The following is a 7130-nucleotide window of genomic DNA, read 5'->3' on the forward strand; positions in this document are numbered from 1 at the left end:
GTCAATCTACAGAAGACCCACTTGCTAAAACAATGACATGGGGTCTGGAGAGATGGCTCAGCACCTGACTTTGGGTCCCAGAATTCACAGGATAGCTCACGGCCGGCCTGTGACTCCAGCTCCTGAGAATCTGACGTGCTCTTCTGACCTTCTCATGCACTTGCCTGCATGCTGTGCACAAGCAAACACTCAGGCCCCCACACACGCACATAAAGAACGTTATGACACAGATGGTTAAAATAATATATAATTATACCATTTATTCAATGATAATATTTATTGCTTAGTTTAAAGGAATAGTATATAATATTTTCAAACACCCATCGAACATTTCTAAACATTCTAAAAATCCCAAAATTTTATTTAATCAGCAATATCTAAAGACACAAAATTTTCTTTTGGTTGTTAAAAAAAGTTGCAAAAATATAATAAATAAATAAATAAATAAATAAATAAATAAGTGTTGCATCATCTTTGTTAAACTTTTAAATGTACATATAGCACAAAACTATGTATGTGAGAGAGTATACATGTGCCTGTGTGAGTGTGTCTTTGTGTGTGGTGTATGTGTGTGTGTTTGTGTGTGTGTATTCACAAACATTCGTACCCATGTCACAGCACAAGGTCAGAGGACTACTCCAGGTGGTGGTCCTCACCTTTGACCTTGCTTGCGACAGTGTTTTGTTTCTCACTGGTATGCCAGATGGACTGGCCTGAGAGCTTGTGAAGACTCTCCTGTCTCCAATGCCTACTGCCTAGCTCACTGAAAGAGCAAAGTGCTTACACACATGTCCTACTGTGCTCAATATTTTCCTGGGGATTCAAACTTAGGTCCTTACATTCCCCTGGCAAACACTTTGCCAACTGAGCCATTTCTCCAGTCCTATAGCTGTTTTAGGGTTGTGTTTGTTTGTTTGTTTGTTTGTTTGTGTATAGCAGACCTCTAGAACTTTTTATCTTGCATAATGGAAACACTACACCCATTACATAAAACTCACCATGGCAACCAGCACGCCACATTTGGCTTCTATGTATTTAATTACTTCTGATACTTTAGATAGATAGTGAAGGAAAGTGTTTACCCTTCTATTTCTGGAATGTTTCACTTGGCATAATTTCCTCCAAGTTCATTTACATTGTAGTAAATGATGACATTTTCTCTTTATTAAGTCTGAATATTTCATTATGTATACATGCTCTATTTCTTTTCCCATTCACCTAATGACAGGCATTAAGTATTTCCATCTGTTGTTACTGTGAATGATTCTGCAATGGCAGCTGTGGTCATCCTACAACCATGCAATGATAAGGTCCTCTTATCGATAGTTTGGGATAAGTAATCAGAAGTGAGATGGCTAGATCGTTTGTGACTCTATACGTAATTCAAGCAATAAATACTCTGTTTTCTGTACCAGCTCTTGTATCATTTTAGGTTGCCATCATTGGTGTGAAAGGGTCAAATTTGGTCACCTCCTTGCCCACACTTGTTATTGTCCCTACATATCTGATGACAGCTATCACAGCATGTGTGAGTGTTATCTTGCTCTATATGGATGCGTGTTTTCCCAGTGAAGAATGAGGCTGAACACTTCCCATGTAACTATCAGCCCATGCGTATGTCATCTTGGAGAAATGCCCAGTCACACTTTCTGTCTGTTTTAAGTTTTCTTTTGATTTAAATTGTAGGATCTCATGGATTCTGGATACTAACTGCCTGTCAGGTACACAATGGAGCTGCCAATACAGCTTTATTGCCATATATATTTATATTTCATATATATAAATTTAGAAATCTGGAGTTATTTAAAATTTATGTAAATAATATGTATTTATATAAATATATAAAATTTATATTTAATAATAATTTAATTTATATTTAATAATAATTTTATTATTATTAAATTATGTATATTTTATAATACCATAATATATTATTATTTAGTTATATGTTTAAATACATACATTTAATTACTATGACGAATAGACAATAAGAACCATTTAAAGAAGGTGAAACAGTCTAGCTTACACTTTCGGACTCTTCAGCCCATAAAGGCTGGCTCCTTTGTTTCTATACCAGTTGAGACCTAACCCCATAGCAGAAGAGAATGGTGACCTCAGCTGTTCACCTCACAGCAGACAGGAAGAAGGGAGGTGGGAAAGTGAAGTATAGCTTTCTGGGGGTGTGTTTCCTCCTAAGCAAGACTGTGAAATTTATTATTATTATTATCATCATCATTATTATTAATCATTCCATTCATTTACATCTCAAATGATATTCCACTTACCAGCTATCCCCTCCACTAACCCCCCATCCCATGTTATTTCACTTCTTGTTTACCCCTCTGCCACCTCGCCATCCCACAACTGCCCTCCGCCCTCCCCTTTGTATGAGAGCACTCCTCGGCACCCACACTCTTCTTCCTGACAGCTTCAGCATCCCCCTACACTGGAGCATCAAACCTCCCCAAGACTGAGGGCCTCCCCTCCCAATGCTGTCAGGCAAGGCCATCTGCTAATACATATGTATCTGGAGCCATGGATCCCTCTAGGTACACTCCTTGGTTGATGGTCTAGTCTCTGGGAGAGCTGGAGAGGTCAGGCCAAGCTATGTTGTTCCTCCAATGGGATTGCAATCCTCCTCCTTAACACACATATACATACACACAGATATACATACACAGACAAATATATCATACACATACATATACACATACACACACAATTACACAGGCATACACATATGCATACACACATATAAACACACAGATATACACACATTCATACACATGCAGACAAACATACATACACATCATACACACATACACAAAAATGCACTCACTCACATACACACTCACATATACACATGCACACACACAATATATACATATATATACACATAATATACATATATACACATACACAATTATACATACACATACACAAAATTATGTATTCAATACACACATGCACACATATATATATATTCACAATTACACAATGCACATAGACACAGACATACACATACAAATACACACGCAATCACATGCACACATGCACACACAGACCACAAACTTTATATGCCCCAATATAGGGGAATGCCAGGGCCAAAAGAATGGGAATGGATGGGTAGGGAAGTGGGGGGCGCTATGGGGGACTTTTGGGATAGCATTGGAAACGTAATTGAGGAAAATATGTAATAAAAATATTAAAAAAAAATAAAAAATAAAAAATAAATAAAGTTAAAGTCACCATATACACTCTTATGTTTTCAGGATGGCTTATTAAGACCTAATTTTGATATGACAGCCACTTGGTCAAGAATTACTACTTTATGAAACCTTATACCCAAGCAATATAGCACATAATTCTATAAAGGGGAGACTCTGAGACCTCTTTCCTTATGAAACTTTACAAGGGGATTGTGAAATAGACCATGACATTTTGTTATCTATATTACCCTCAGAATTTCAACCTGTGTAACCTACATGAGATTGTGGCAGAGAAATGAAACATCCACACATTCACGCAATCAAACACCTTATCATAATTTGGTCCAATTCAAGCTTCAATATACTGTGTCAACTATGCAGTAATCTAAAGCTAGTTTGAAAAGGGGCACATACCAGATGCACATGATCTTTTGTAATAGAGACACCCCACAAGCTTTTAGCCTAGGGAATTAAGAAGGAGGCAGCATACAACCTAGTATTTTCAATTAGCGCTCTATCTGTTTCTCCAGTCCATGACCTGTCTAAAATTAATGAAACCTCTTCCACATGCTGCCTCGATTTGTATGAATCAATCCAGGGTGTGAGAAAGAATAGAGGGAACAAATTCAGCTCCCCCGTCATTGGCACTGAGTCACAAAATAACAAATGCAAGAAAGTAGCATAAATCACATCAAAACATCCCTAGGGAGGTGGAACAAAGGATGTCTGGACTCTGGTGGGTTGAATAAGCAGCTTATTTCAAAGGCTCTCTTCACCCCCAAGATCAAATCATCATAATAGATATGATTAATTTTTTTCTGTAGATAAATTCCTTGGACTCCTTTCCCCAAACATATTTCCTGTTGTGGACTTCTTAGATCCCCAAGGAAGAAAAACAAATCTATTGACTAGTGCTTTTGTTCGATTCAAATTATAATTGGAAAGGTGCTTGAACAGAGTTTAAATCCCCAATGTCCATGTTGTTTGCAAAAAGAGAATCTGCTTGGGTTATTAAAGCCTCCTTTGGTGATCTCTGTGTGGTGCTTTAATTGCAGTTATGTATTCTCAAACCAAAGTTTCTGTCTTGGCACATCCTCGAATGCTGTAGATGAGGAAGGACAGTAATTGAAATTTGAAGTTCATTTCAGGAATTGTATTGAACTTGAGTAAAACACCACTTCATATGATGGTGAAATTCAGATCTTTTGTTTTAAAAATCTCTCTCTGAAAAAAAATAAAGTCCTTTTCTTTTCCCAGTGGCATCTCAGGAGGCCATTGTCATGAAGATGATAGACAGCTATGAAAAGAATCAGTCTGTATCTATTTGAGCATCCCTGAAGAGTGGCTCTTCCACCTTTGCCTTGCTGAACAGTCTCCACAATTGCCTCTCTCTACTGATGGTCCAGCCTGCCCCCACATGTTAGTGCAAGACATCTCAAACATGTTCCTCTCACCTCCCCTTTTCATTCAAGAATTTTTCACATAATCCTGCTTATGTAGGTTTATAAAGCAGAAACTCAAATCAAACATTTACTGGTAATAAATCATTTTAAATTTCAGTTTAAAACAAATGTTTGGAATCCACCGACAAAAACAAATGTGTATACTCCCGAGTTGTATGGGCTGTTTTATTTTTACATAAAAATCCAGTCTTGGACTTGAACAGTAGGCAAAGGTGCTTGGTGAAAAGACTGGCAACTCAAGTTCAATCCTCAGGCCCCACGTGGTGGAAAGAGAAAACCAACTCCCGAAAGCTGTCCTCTGAACTTCATGCACTTGTGTGGTGCACTCAAAACACCACTTTAATAGATAAATAAATGTAATTTTAAAAATTAACGAAAAGAACACAATCTTGAATGAACATTTGATATTGCAAGATGGAAATTACCTTCAACTCTGTTTTAGAGTTGGCCAATATTTTGTTTTTATAGTTGCCAAAGTTTAAAATGTCATTTCAATATTAATACATAGTTCAAACATGGCAGAAGTGTGCTCAGGAGCACTGAGAAACTGATAGAAATTCTGCCTTAACCCCAAGCCAAATCTATTTACACATTATTATTATTTGTGGAGGGGGGGGAGAGATTCATGTCAGAAAGTTAAGCAGTAAATTTTTTTTAACATTTTATTGATTCTTTGTGAATTTCCCAATTCCACTCATCTCCCCTCACACCTGCCCTCCACCCTTGCAACCTCCCCCTCAATAAAGGAAAAAAAAATTCTCAATTTGGAAACTGTAGTACTAACAGTGTGTTCCACAGTACACCCTGTTGTCCACACTTCTTTGTTCGCAAATGTTCATTGCAATGACTCTTCGGTGTGGTATGAGCCCTTCACCTTCAGCTACTCTATCAACACTGGGCAATCACTGGGACTCCTCTAGAATATCATGTTTTTGCCCTGTGTCATGGAGATCCTACAGTTTTGGAACTGTAAGATCAGCCCCTTCATGGACTCCAGCAGTTCATTGATGGGGTAGATGTTGGAGTGAACTAATTCAAAGCCTTCTATCTGGGCCTAAGAGGTATCTGAGCTGGTCAGCCTACTGGCTTTCTGGCTTCCCCACCTTCAGGACCTGCTCACCAGTGTTCCCCTTAACCAGGACCAGCTCTATCCTTCTTCCCAGGCAAGGTTCAGGACCAGTTCTTTTGCTCTCATGACCCCAAGGACAGGTCTCCTACCTGTAGCAGCTAGTAAATGGGAAGAGGGGAGGAGGGTATCTCTCCCTCATTCATAACGCCACACAGGAGACAACCAGTAGGGTCAGCTCTCCCATGCTGGCATCCTTAGGGACCCAGTTCACCAGCAACTCTTAAAACATGTAGGGGCTGCTCTCCCAAGTACTGCAGCTGTCTAGGGCTGGGGTCAGCTCTCCACTCTCATGCCTCCAGGCCCTGCTCTCCCAAGATGCCCAGGTAAGGGGTGGATACAGTTCTGCATGCCCTCAGACATCACCTGACCCAGGATGGCAACCCAGAACAGGGACATCCACCTGGCTTTTGGTGGTAACAGACTCCTACTGCTGCAGGCCACAGACCCAGAAGTGGCCTCCAGTGGTAGCACTGATCTGGACTCTACTTTGGTTCCAGGTGGCATCACCAGCTATTCACATCAGGCTGTTCCTCACTACCCTTGATTCTCCAGTTCCACCTCTCTTCATTATGCCTACATCCCTCTCTTTCTCTTTCTTTTTCATTTCTCCACCAGTTACTTGATTCTCTAGTGGCATCAGTGGTCTCTGAGTGTCTGGGGTCATCTCAGGATTGGTCTCAGGAATGCTATGCCCTGCCTATAACATTATGGGGTCAGGAGGCTCACCTAGAGCATGGAGTCTGCACCCCTCCCAGACCTGGTCATCTCAGGCTAGATGCCTCTCCCGGCCCCATGGCACCAGTCTAGTGGCTTGATCCTCACCCAGTCTACCAGAATAGCCCCTGTCTCAGGCTTGCTCCTGCCCAGGGTTCTTCTGGTCTCCAGTTGCTCCCTATCTTGGGAGCTGTCAGGGCCAGTCTGGCGCTGTACTGGATGGGTGCTCAGTCTCCCTTTTTTCCAAGAGTGTTAAACTCTATTAATTATTCAGGTGTTCATGGGTCAGAGTGTAGACATAGCCTCTCTCCACCTATTCTGCCACCTACTGATGAACATGCGATGGACATGTGATGGGCATGTGATGGACACAGCAGCCACACCTGCAATGCCTCTAGGGGCAGGAGGCAGTACGTTTTAAAATCAAGTATCCTCGCACAATCCAATCCAATGCTATCTTTTAAAATTCATTTTGAATTAATTTTAGGTTGTTCTGTGTCCAGAAACCTCTAATTGCTGTAACTCCTTGGCAACTCCACTGTGAGTCTCAACCAACAGTTGAGAAGTTGGGCAGCAAAGCATCAGGAATTGAGACTGTGGAATGAAATGGCAAGG

At 40.4% G+C, this 7130-nt stretch overlaps 1 pseudogene; it reads right to left on the reverse strand.

Moving 5' to 3' along the window:
- Positions 1-6763: 6763 nt before the first annotated feature.
- On the reverse strand, positions 6764-6920 carry LOC115030783 (annotated as a pseudogene).
- Positions 6921-7130: the final 210 nt, after the last annotated feature.

The sequence above is a fragment of the Mus caroli genome, chromosome 3, assembly GCF_900094665.2.
Source record: "Mus caroli chromosome 3, CAROLI_EIJ_v1.1, whole genome shotgun sequence".
Classification (NCBI taxonomy): Eukaryota; Metazoa; Chordata; class Mammalia; order Rodentia; family Muridae; genus Mus; species Mus caroli.